General features: G+C 40.7%; 1 protein-coding gene across 2 annotated transcripts in view; it reads left to right on the top strand.

Moving 5' to 3' along the window:
• The first annotated feature begins 6,349 nt into the window (after positions 1–6,349).
• Positions 6,350–12,468, top strand: part of agbl5 (ATP/GTP binding protein-like 5) — a 38,964-nt gene continuing 32,845 nt past the window's right edge. Inside the window, exon 1 of one of the 2 annotated variants that reach the window (XM_012968008.3) lies at positions 6,350–6,513. The gene's annotated coding sequence lies outside the window, so the exon portion shown is untranslated. 2 annotated transcript variants of the gene reach the window in all.

The raw sequence follows: 12,468 nt of genomic DNA, 5'->3' as shown, positions 1-12,468 counted from the left end.
TTAGCTTTTTGCTCAGCAGCTGTCAGGTTTGGTATTTCAGCAGCTATGATTGTTAACCAGGAAGTGGTGATCAGTGACCCATTCTAAAAGATGAAAAGAGGAAAATAAAAAAAAATATAACTTAAAAAACTATTTAAAAAAAAAATGAAGAACAATTTAAACCTTGCTACGAATAGGCCAAAATACCTAAAATTTACTTAACGATAAACTACCCCTTTAAAGGAGAAGGAAAGTCATTTTGGCATTTTGCTGCCAATAGATTTGCCACTTTAGTGCCACATAGAACACTATATTCAGCAGAAAGCATTACCATACCTGAGTAAAGAGCCCTAGTAGCTAGCTTTCTCTGTTTGCTTAAGACAGCAGCTGCCATTTTAAATAGCTTCCTGTTTGCAGTCTAGCCGTTATAGCTCAGATCACGCATTCCTAAGGGAGGGGGGAGGGAGATTTAGCATTCTTATGGGAGGGGGAGCAGGAGAGGGGAGAGAGGAGGGAACTGTGCAGACTCTAGCCACAGGAATTAAGGATTTTCTCTGAGAGAGGAAGTTAGACACCCCAACAACATGTTTACAAAAAAGAGGTACATTTCTGTGAATGTTTATAGCTGTATTTATATAGACTTTTCTGATAAAACTTAGTTTATATACCTTTCCTTCTCCCTTAAAGGATAACTAAGGATAACCCCTGTTTATTCTAAAGTATTGTAAAGCACTTAATTCGCTAGCACTTAGAGGGGTATTTACTAATGTTCGTATTTTTCTTTTCACGATTCCTGTTTTTTTTTTTACCTAAAACACTAACTTTCTATGTTAATAAATCACAAAAAATTGGTGTTTTTAAATGTAAAAATCACAAAAACACTAATACTAGGGATGCACCGAACCCACTTTTTTGGGTTTGGCCAAACCCCCGAACCCACCCTGATGGATTCTGGCAAATCCTAATTAGCATACTCGCTGCACACGGCAAAACAATTTTTTCCACCTAAAATTGAATCCTTCCGAATGCTAATTAGCATATGCTAATTTATGATAATTCAGATTCTGTTCCGAAATCCTTCAAAAAAAGACTGGATTCGGTGTATCCCTAACTAATACAAAGCTTCGCCATCTAAAAGCTATCAAGGTCATGTAGAAGTCAATGGGAGTTAACCTAGATCAGTGCTGTCCAACTGGGGGGCCCCCTCTGTGTGGCCCCCCACCTGTCTGGCTGCTTTGATGGCTTACTCTTGTGTAAGCTTTAAATGGTATCAGTACTGTGATTAACTGGGCCCCCTGCATGGTTCTCACCTCAGATTCAGGCTGTAATCAGGCTGTATTGTTTAAATATGTAATCCCCTGTGTTGTTCACACCTTTTAATCTCTGCATTGTTCGCCCCCTGCAGTGTTCACACCTCAGGCTCAGGCTGTAATCACCCCCATTGTTCCCCTGTTCACACCTCAGGAGCAGTAGAAACCCACAAATAATCCCTGCACACTACAAAAAGAACATATACTGAGGTGGTACTGCAATTAAAAAGTTTTTTAATATATAGTTATTGTGCAGACTGTAGGAGCAATGCCAGCATTGTGTCACTGTAGGCTGCATGTGTGTGCCATACACACAGGCATCATAGGGCAAGCAGAGTATGGCACACACAGGCAGGGTAGGGAAGGCAGAGTATGGCACACACAGGCAGGGTAGGGAAGGCAGAGTATGGCACACACAGGCCAAGTATGGCACAAACCAGCCAAGAATGGCAAACACAGTGAAAGTATGGCACATGCAGGCAGGGTAGGGAAGGCAGAGTATGGCACACACAGGCAGGGTAGGGCAGGCAGAGTATGGCACACACAGGCCAAGTATGGCACAAACCAGCCAAGTATGGCACACAGGCAGGGTAGGGAAGGCAGAGTATGGCACACACAGCCAGGGTAGGGAAGGCAGAGTATGGCACACACAGGCAGGGTAGGGCAGGCAGAGTATGGCAAGTTTTTGCTGTACTACAACCATTAATATGTGGGTGCGGTTTCAAAAAGGGGAGTAGTGAAAACTGGCTTCCATTATCGGCCCTCCACCACGTAGGTCGGAAAAATTCCGGCCCTCGGTACCACAGAAGTTGGACAGCACTGTCCTAGATAAATTGTAACAGTCTTTTCATTTGTGGTTTTGGGGGTTTTTGTTTGTCCACGAAGATTTGTAGGATATGTAAAAACAATGACAAATTTGTGGTTTTCAGTCCACATTTCATTTCATTCGTGCTTTTTCAATTTGGTTTTTTTAATAAATGACAATTGAATAAATGACATTCATGGTTTTTGTGGAAATGAGTTTATTTGTGGATTCCAAAAACTCTAAAACCACAAAAATCTAAATATTGATAAGTTTGCCATAAGAATGGCAATTTATCAAAATTTGAGTTTGCATATTTTTCTTGCAAAACATGAACATACACAGGAATATTTTTTGACATGTCAAATTGTCTCAATTAATCAAAGGAAAAAAAGCACAATAAGTTACAAGAAAAAAGACAGCAAGCAAAAAGCTGGCGAGTTTCTATAGAAGTCAATGAGAATTGGCTCTAACAAATTTATTTCCCAGTTTATTAAAACATTTAATAATATCCGCTTCTTTTATTTTCGCTTTCGTGTAACTTTCATAAAAAAACATGAGAAATCAGTTATTTCTTAAATAAGCCAGTGTTAAAGGGGGAATAAAAAGCAATTGAGTACATTTTGATGCTTTTTTCCCCCTTTGACCTTGAAAATTGCTAAATTGTTCTAGCTGAGTATTGCTATGCTAAGCCTAAGGCTTAAGTCTGCTAAAAATCATTTAAATATTGAATAAACCCAATGGGATTGTTTTGCCTCCAATAAGGATTAATTATATCTTAGTTGGGAACAAGTACAAGGTACTGTTTTATTATTAAAGGGAAAAAGGAAATCATTTAGAAAAATTAGAATTATTTGCTTATAATGGATTCTATGGGAGATGGCCTTTCCATAATTTGTAACTTTCTGGATAATGGGTTTCCAGATAAGGGATCCCATACCTGTACCATACTTTCAGCTCTCTTCAGCTCTAAGGTCAGTGACTTTAGTCATGATTTTTATGGTATACTTTTTATTTCTAAATTACACTATTTACATAGCAAATAATTCACTTTACCATTTAAAATGTTATTCTTGAACCAACAAATTTTTTTTAGTTTTAATATTGGTGTGCAGGCACCCATCTTAGTGTATTGTGCTCGAGTCTGAGCTTTCAGAAGGAGCCAGCACTACACATTAGAACTGCTTTCAGATAACCTTTTGTCTCTCCCAAGCTGGACTTGGATTTCTTACTATTGAGTGCTTTTCTGATATCTACTGGGAGCTGCTATCTTGCTCCCAGTAGATATCAGACGGGGGGCATGGCCTGCGCTCGGTGGATATAAGACGTGTTCTAAGCCTTAGAACACGCCTTCTATCCGCCAAGCGCAGGCCACGCCCTCCTCCGCATCCGGCATCCTTGGCACCCCCCCTACCTTGCCCCTGTGCTCGGCGGATAGAAGACGTGTTTTAAGCTGTAGAACACGTCTTCTATCCGCCGAGCGTAGGCCACGCCCTCCTCTGCATCGCATCCATATCTGACATCCTTGGAACCCACCCTACCTTGCCCCGCAGCATCCGCGGCCAAACATATTGTATGGCTCTCACGGAACTACATTTTAAAATAGGTGGTGTTTATGGCTCTCTGACCCCTGTATTAACTGATAAAAAAAAAAAAAATGTTTCCCCATGACAGTATTCCTTTAACTGTCTGTTTGTTTTGTGTGCACTTCCTAGTAGTGACAGGCCTAACCTTCATGACATCCAAAGCAAGCGGCCACCCCAACAAGCCCCCCCTCCCCACAGTGCTGTAATACTGCCCTAATATAAGCAACACCTAAGGCGCATGGTTATGAAACACCTTCTAATGGGAATTTCCTTTGCAACTGCCAAATCCACCTACTCTCATTTTGTAGTAGAGTCTGTGTCACCTCCCCTAGTATTCCAGTGCCACTAATCTCTCTGAAATGCCTTTCCACTGGCAATAAAGTGAAGTTGGGTGCAATTACATGGAGATAAGTAAGTAGATACAGGTTGGGTGCAGGTCTGAATCAACAGACCCACACAGGTCTTTAGCATATTTCATCTGCTTAATATCCTTCTGGGTCACTTGTCCAATAAACTGGTGATGAGCATTTTTGTTCCAAACATGCATACATGTGAATTTGGGGCCAAAAACTATGCATAATAAGAATTTATCACATTATTAATGTAACTCAGCCCTGCCCTTACGGATAACCTGCACTTTCAGTCATATTAAATAGGGTAAGAGGTGGAACCATACAGTAGACTCCATAACCAGAGGTCTAAGCCCCCTATGCAGAAGGTGGCCAAAAAGTATTTGCATACTTGGCTCAGCAGCCCTGTACCGCACACTGCCTGCAACACTTACCACCACTTACTCCTTCCCAGCTCCCCCACCTACTGCCATTTATACAGTTAAAGGCCAACCATCTAACACAAATATAGTATTTTTTTGTCGATGTCTTTTAATTATTAATACAACATCAAATCTTAGGTGGAGATGGGGGTTACTATTGCACTCCTTTAATACCGACCACATATTGAATCCACATCCAGGCTAATTAGCAATTAATTTAGATGCATAGTTGCACGTAGCGTATGGCACATGTTTTTGTCAAGCAATACGCTCCATACGCTTAAAACTCCCCCTACCTGTGCCTGCACCCAAATGAATTGAATACGCTCAGGTGCAGGCACATGAAGCCAATATCTGCCTAAAAATGTGAGAAAATGCAAAGTCCCACGTTTTTAGGCTGATATCGGCTACAGGTGCCTACACCCGAGCATATTCAATTCATTCGGGTGCAGCCACAGGTAGGGGGATATTAAAGTGTATAGAGCGTTTTTCGGCTTGCCAAAAATATGCGCCATCTGCTATGTGTGGCATTAGTCTTAATCAGTTCAGTTTGAAAAATGCATTTGATTGTAAGCTCTACGGGGGCAGGGACCTCCTTCCTACTGTTTCTCATACCACATGGCACTTATAAAAAATAAATACAATAAATATATATATATATATCAATCACTTGTCCTCCGTGTGTAATTTTGTATTCTGTAAGACTGTACAGCGCTGCGTACCCTTGTGGCGCTTTATAAATCAAGTTATACATACATACATACATTTGAATACCTTGCTAATTAGCCATGCAGAATGTATATTCAATATGTGGCTGGTATTGAAGAGTTGATCAAAGAAGAGAGAGAGCAAAGGAAAAAAAAAAAGACAGAGAGGTTTGCTTTTTCAGTACTCTTACATCATAAAGCCTGTAGAAAACCCCTCAAATACATAATTTCTGAACCGTATTCAATGATTTATGATTATTTTGTCTTCTTAAAATTTCCAAGTTATTAAATGTAAGTAGATACACAGATTATGGTACACTTTTGGACACAAAAATAATTTTTTTTCACAATGCACTATTCTCTTCTCCCCAGAATTTTTGTGTCATTGCACATGCAAGCGGGCATTGAATCACATGGAATTGTGGTGGATCTGACTCTTGCTTGGTGCAACTGTATCTGATTTATAATGGATGTGTTTTACTGTAAATGGGATACAGTTGTTCCAACTATTTTTGCAGTCTGCCTGGTGTCCGTTCCAGTGTTTGGCGAACTTAAATGAGCCCCACTGACTTCTTATGCAGAAATGAGACAACTGATTTATTATTGATTACAAGTGCTGCTGTTTGTGGTTTGGACATAAGCTTGTACCCTTTGAGACTTTTACCCTTTGTAAAATAAATTGCTTTTTAGTTATTAATACTGCTGGACTAGACTCAATTTCGAACTACACAAAGTTATCAGAACTAACAAAAGCTGTGACCCACAAAACCCAGCATTCACGGTTAATTAACCAAGTAATTGTGAACTACAAATCTCAACATGCACATAGGAACGGAGGTGCTGTAAGCACAGGCCGAAAAACAGCCCCGTGTGTCATTAGCTTAATAATGTAGAGCAGACAAATATCAGGCGTAGGGGTCCTAGAAAAAATCCCTATGCTTGTCATTATTCCTGAACTGCTACACGCAGACCTAGAGCTGGACTCCTGAACAGTCTGGCATTGGCTGCAGGAGCTCAGAATATAAACATCAGAGGAATTTATCTTCTAAGGAGCTCCCCCCCTCCTTCCCCCACCGCTCGCTCTCAATCTTTTGCTAGCTTGTTTGACTGGCTCTGGCTCACCTACTCAGTTCCCATAGCAACCTGTCCCACGGGGCTTTACAGTGAGGCTTGGAACGCAAGACAAAGGTTCCAGGGCTGCTAAAGAACCAATAACAGGCGAGGATGCAAGGCTCTAGAGAAAGAAGCCAATGGTGATACAGAATGTTGTTGTCTGGCACAGAGCAGAGGCTTGGGAAGGTTTGTTTGGGTTTCTGCGGACAGCTGAGGGAGATTGTTATAGCGATCTTATAAGGCGGTGAGTAGAATGTGTGATCCAACACAAAACATCTGAAGTGTCAGGAGAAACAAAGCATTTGTCAGTGTGGTGGGGAAGAACTAGTTTGTATATTATTTTTTTTGGGCAGGGCCATCTTCACCTCTTGTATCAGTTAACTGCTTTCTATGTAAATCTATATCTTCAATGAATGCATCAATTTATTGTACAGTGGTGTGGAATATGTTGTCACTTGATATATTTGTATTAATAATAATAATAATAATATTGTTGCAGGGACTTATGATCCAGTGACCACAGCCTCCTCTAGTGACAGGCTTATGGTGTATTGTGTCTTTTCCTGTGGCACACTGTCTAGGACATTTCTAACAGACATTGTACTTATGGCACAGTATGAGTGAACACACTGGTAGCCTTTCTTAAAGAACCTGTCAGTTTTCAGTTAACAATAGGAATGTGTTTAGATTGTTAAGTGTAATGACATACCATAACTTTAAAAAAAAAAAAAAAATGACCAGAAGCAGTAGTTTTAAAACTGTGCACAAGCTGACTTCTCAAGAGTCGGAGTGCAAAGGCCCATGGGAAAAAAACATAGCTGAACTCTCCCGAGATTACCTCTCAATCGTTTGAATGTGCAGGAGAAGAAGAGAACGTGGAAGAGAGTTTTTTTTTAATTATTATTATTATTATTAGGGAAGGACTTCAAGTTTACTGTGCTTCAGCCAGCGCAGCACAATCCCTGCATACTCCTCTTTACAAATGTAAACATTTCAGTGATACTGAGTGAGGCACCATTCCCCCCTGCAGCCCCCTCCCTGTGCCTGTGTCCCTGTGAGGATTTTTGCTCAGTCCATGTAATGCTCTGTTCCCCTCTGCAGCCCTCCTTGCTTTGCCTGTGACCGGAGCCGGAGGAGTTTCCTCTGCAGCCGCCTGCCCGCCTGCCTCTAACCGGAGGAGTTGGCCTTACACAGTTTAATTGAAACTCATCCGTTCACAGGTAGGGTGGGGGCAGTGGCAGAGGGAACTCCTCCGGCTCCGGTCACAGGCAAAGCAAGGAGGGCTGCAGAGGGGAACAGAGCATTAAATGGACTCCGGCCACAGGCACAGGGTGAAGCACAGTAAACTTGGAGTCCTTCCCTAATAATAATTAAAAAAAAAACCTCTCTTCCACGTTCTCTGTTCTTTTGTTTTCCCATGGGGCTTTGCACTCCAACTTTTGAGAAAGTCGGCTCGTGCACAGTTTTAAAACTACTGTTTCTAGTCATTTTTTTAAAAATGGTATGGTATGTCATTTCACTTAACACTCTAAACACATTCCTATTGTTAACTGAAAACTGACAAGTTTTTTTATTACATTTAAATGGTTTACGTTATCCTAGAAGACTGGGGGATATGTAGCATGATTAATGTGACAGCCAGGTAAATATGGTGGCAATATGAACAGCAATAAATAAGAACATCTAGAAGCTGTAATTTTGTCTCCCCGCTTGTGGGAATAAGCTCAGAAGCCATGACACTGACTTGTTTTATGCAAAGCTGTGAGTCTAGAATCTTCCTGTAATGATGATAACAAATACTTTGGCTGCACAGTGATGTGGCTTGTACTGATCTCAGAAGAGTGAGTCAGAGATGATGTATGTTTCTAAGTATACTGCAGCATGTAAACTGGAAATTGGTCAGATTATACATCTTCCTAAATTTACTGATTAAAAATTATGTGCCAGGCCCCAGTATAAAATTTCAAAGTGTAAGTCATTTTAGATCATGTTTTCAAAGGTTGAACCTCCAAGAAGCACTTGATCTAAAAAAGTCCAACACCCACTGGTATTAATAGTCACCCTTCCTCCCTAAAGCAGACTGTTACATGCTTTAGGGTGACATTATTCCTCGTTCATGTATTCGCCCTCTTCTCTGTATTTGTAAGCTCTGCCTTTTTTACCTGATGGGGCCAGAAGGGGCTGATTCTCGGCCTATGTAGTTAACTGCAGGCTGAGTATCAGCCCCTACCCTGGCATCAGCTTTACCCTGTGCCTGCACCCCAGAGTGAATTTAGCCTCCAAAATGTGTGAGTATGCATTTTAGCATCAAAATGCCCTCCGTGTGCCTGCACCCAGGCTGACACAATACATACCTCCCAACATTTTGAAAACAGAAAAAGGGACAAAAATAAATGCTGCCCGCAGCGTGGCAAATTTGACTAAGTTTGGCAGGTTATTTAAAGTTTGAACACATTTCTGGGGTTTTTGGGGTCCTGTTTTATGTGTTATTACAGTTTTGCTGAAAAGGTGAAATTGCCCTTTAAGCTGCAAGTTTCAGTTCCCCCAAGAGACCTGTTTAGCTTATTAGTTACAATTGTATCTTTTTACCTTTCTGGGCTCTCTGCCAAAAGAGGGACTTTTCAGTAAGAATCTGGGACTGCAGGTTGAGCTGTCAAAAGAGGGACTGTCCCGTGACAATAGCTCCTGGTGAGGGCACAGGGACAGGCTGATAAGGCGAGAATCAGACGCCTGTGGCAGTAGCCTATAGCGTGTTTTTCTACAGTTAAATTAGATGACTGTGCAACTGCTAGTAAACATTAGTGTGACAAATTGCTAGTCAGTGTGTGCCATCTTGGAGAGTTAGCATGCAGGTTCTTCATATATATAGGACATTAGAAATGTCATATATATATATATATAATATATATATATATATATATATATATAATGTGTGTACCCTGTCAACTAAGCTACAGTTGGCAGCAGGCATGGAGTGGATACCAGAGGGACTACTGTAAGATGCTATAGACAGTCACTATTTACTGGACATGTGGGGGTGCTGTTTGGGTCTGTTTTAAATCTCTGTTCAGACCTGACTAGCACATAGAGTCTAGTGAAATACAAATAAAGGAAGCTAAAACCTTATCAAGATGTAGATTTTTTTTTTTTATATAAGTACTGAGTACAGTCTCACCCACCACATACCTATTTGTCTGACAGCTAGTGTGGTCCTCATCCAACCATGGCATTTTGCACATGGTTATTGCATGTTTGCAGGCTGGGGCAGTGCAAAGTGCGAGCACTTGGCCCAGGAACTTGTAAAGTGCCATTAAGTAGAGGTCTGGGGTATATAATGATGTGTATTCTAGTTGTTATTATTACCCTTATATGCTGATATTAAAGGATAGCAGGTGTTGTATGTGACATAAGCTGTGGCAGTGTCATTAGTAATGATAGCTGTATATGTGACAAACAAAGCCTATTAAGAGATTGAAGCAAAGAGGTACATCCTTACTGTAGAAGCACAATGCTACGGTTGTGAGTTGGCAGCAAAAAATGACTGCCCCCCACTGATTCTAATGCCTGTCTGGTGGGTTCACATGTGCACTTGTGTGTCAGGCCACTGCAATCAGCGTTTCTGCAACAATCAAAAAATCCTTGTACATTATGGGAAGGCCATCTGCCATAGAGTGCATTTTTAAGCAAATTTTTCTAAAAAAATATTTGAAATATATTTCCTTTTTCTTTGTAACTACAAGTATTTAATACTTGATCCCAAATAAGTTGTATGAATACCTATTTTTCAATATGATTATTTTCATATGTTTATTAAAATATTTTTAGTACACTGTGTCACTGTGTGGTGATCCAAATTATGGAAAAAGATCCTTATCCAGAAAACCCCAGGTCTAAAGCAGATAATCCTATACCTTTACCAGCTTCTGTGAGACTTGCTGCTCTCCCACTTGACCTGCTTTTGTCCTTTTATTATATGCTCTTAAAAAGAGTACTCCATTCCAGCTTGATTATGTTGTGGATAAAGTGAGGTGGCAGGCAGTTGGAGGAAAAGAGCTGAACTTATGATATTCAGTGCAGGATGCAAAGTGCAACACACCCTTTGTGCATTGCTGGTGAATCTTTGTTTTCTTTTAACTGGCTGTGCACTTTTATGGACAAATATACATATACTATGTTACCTCTAATTGCCATTGGCTGGGTGCTCTATTTATGTTTTTGCATGCTCTGTTTATTTTTTTGCATGCACTTTTAAAGAAAACTGCAGACCAAACAACTGAATTACATGCATGCAAAACTGCTCCATAACTGGTATTGTAGCTAGTGTGTTAACTGCACAGACTTTTGACTTTGTAACTCTTGACAAAGGTCACAGTCACCAAAACATTTGGTTACCACTAAGTAAATCACTATTTATATTTTACTAAGCCCTGTTAAGTTCTATATATTTTTTTTAACTTTTGCATACTTTGATTATTTAGGCATTTATATTTCAAGTGTAGAGTGCTCCTAACAATATATACTTTAGTATATGACGTAGACTCAGTGCAGACATTGAGTACTGGTCTCTGGTTATGGGATTGGTGGAAATTTATCTCTGCAGTTTTCAAAACAAAGGACAAGTACAGGAAGCAAAACTTTAAGGTAAAGAGACAAAGCTAGAGACTGAGAGACAGAGACAGTGTCTGGCAGTTAATGTCAACTGGCAGTGGTGGTTTCACAATGAACTGAGTATTTGAATAAAAATCAATCATACACTACAAACAACACAACTTAAGCTGGCCATGCACGGGACACCTACTGGTGGGCGATATCGGGTAGCAAGTGCCTAAAAAAAAAATAATCCAATCATTTGGCCCTGGGGCCAAACGATCAGATTACATTTGCGGCCATGGGGCAGTCATGGGGCACCAACGAGCCGATGCGGTCCCCGATCCGACTGGATTTTCTAACCTGGCCGATCGACATCTGGCCAATTTCAGGCCAGATATCGGTCGGCCAGCCCGCTCGTTTCTGCCCCTACATGGGCAGATAAGCTGCCGAGTTGGTCCAAGGGACCAATATTGGCAGCTTCTATCGGCCCGTGTATGGGGGCCTTTAGAGTGTTAAGTTGCATTGGAGATTTTTATCAGATGTGGTGGGTCAGATTCTCTGTATTCTCTGCAGGAGATATAAATGGCCAGGGTTAACAGGATACAGACCCAGGACCAAAGAGAACAGCAAGCGACAAAAAAAAAAAAAACTTCCATAAATATACAAATTTTATTTAAAATTCTATAGTAAAAAGAGAATATAAATACAGACACCATGGTATTCCAGATTGTATCTGACCCACAAAATCTTGTCATGCAACATTTAACAATCTTAAAATGCCATATTACATATATTTATGGAGAAGGAAAGGTAAAAACTAAGTAAGCTTTATCAGAAAGGTCAGCCATAAGCACTTACAGAAACACTGCATCTGTCAAAAGATTTGTTGTCTCTGTTTTACTGTGCCCGAGACATGCAGCTCTCTTCTCTCTCCCCTCTCTTGCTCCCCCCTCCCTCAAGAATGCTAAGAACTCACTCCCCCCTTAGGAATGTGGATCTGAGCCAATCAGTAGGAAGCTGTGCATGTGCACCGGTCTGGGCGCAGGAGCGAGGCATTATGGGAACTTTTTTTACTGAGCTCAGCATTTCTCAGCATTTTTTATTACCACATCCGTACCCATTATAAAAGTGTTTAAAAATTCCAGCTGTCAATAATATATTGCCTGCCCCACCTCTATCCATTCAGAACTTTTTAGATGTTGCTGCCCTCCTCACACACCCCCTCACTCCACACCATGTAATTTTGTAACCAGTGCATGGACATGGGCATCAGGTCCCCCCATACTGGCACAGAAACAAGATTTTGGCAGGATGCAATGCCTGCTTTGATAACAGTGCCCACAAAATGGCACCGGCCTGCTTGCTTCAATTGTGAATCCCAAGGCTGAAGAAAATAAGATTAAAATAATATACATAGTGTAAGTAAAGTTTATTGTGCTTGACAAATGCAATAGAAAACAATTTTGAATTATTTCTTACGGTAACAGGTCCCCTTTAAAGTTATCCACATACTCCTCCCGCTGTGCCATGTAAAAATGTAAAAGAATGTTGAATTTTCAGTAGTTTCAGTAGTTCCATTGTATGATGCTGCTTGGTCCCCTAGGGCCCA

The sequence above is a fragment of the Xenopus tropicalis genome, chromosome 8 (genome assembly GCF_000004195.4).
Source record: "Xenopus tropicalis strain Nigerian chromosome 8, UCB_Xtro_10.0, whole genome shotgun sequence".
Taxonomy (NCBI): Eukaryota; Metazoa; Chordata; class Amphibia; order Anura; family Pipidae; genus Xenopus; species Xenopus tropicalis.
This window is presented reverse-complemented; position numbering and strand designations above follow the sequence as displayed.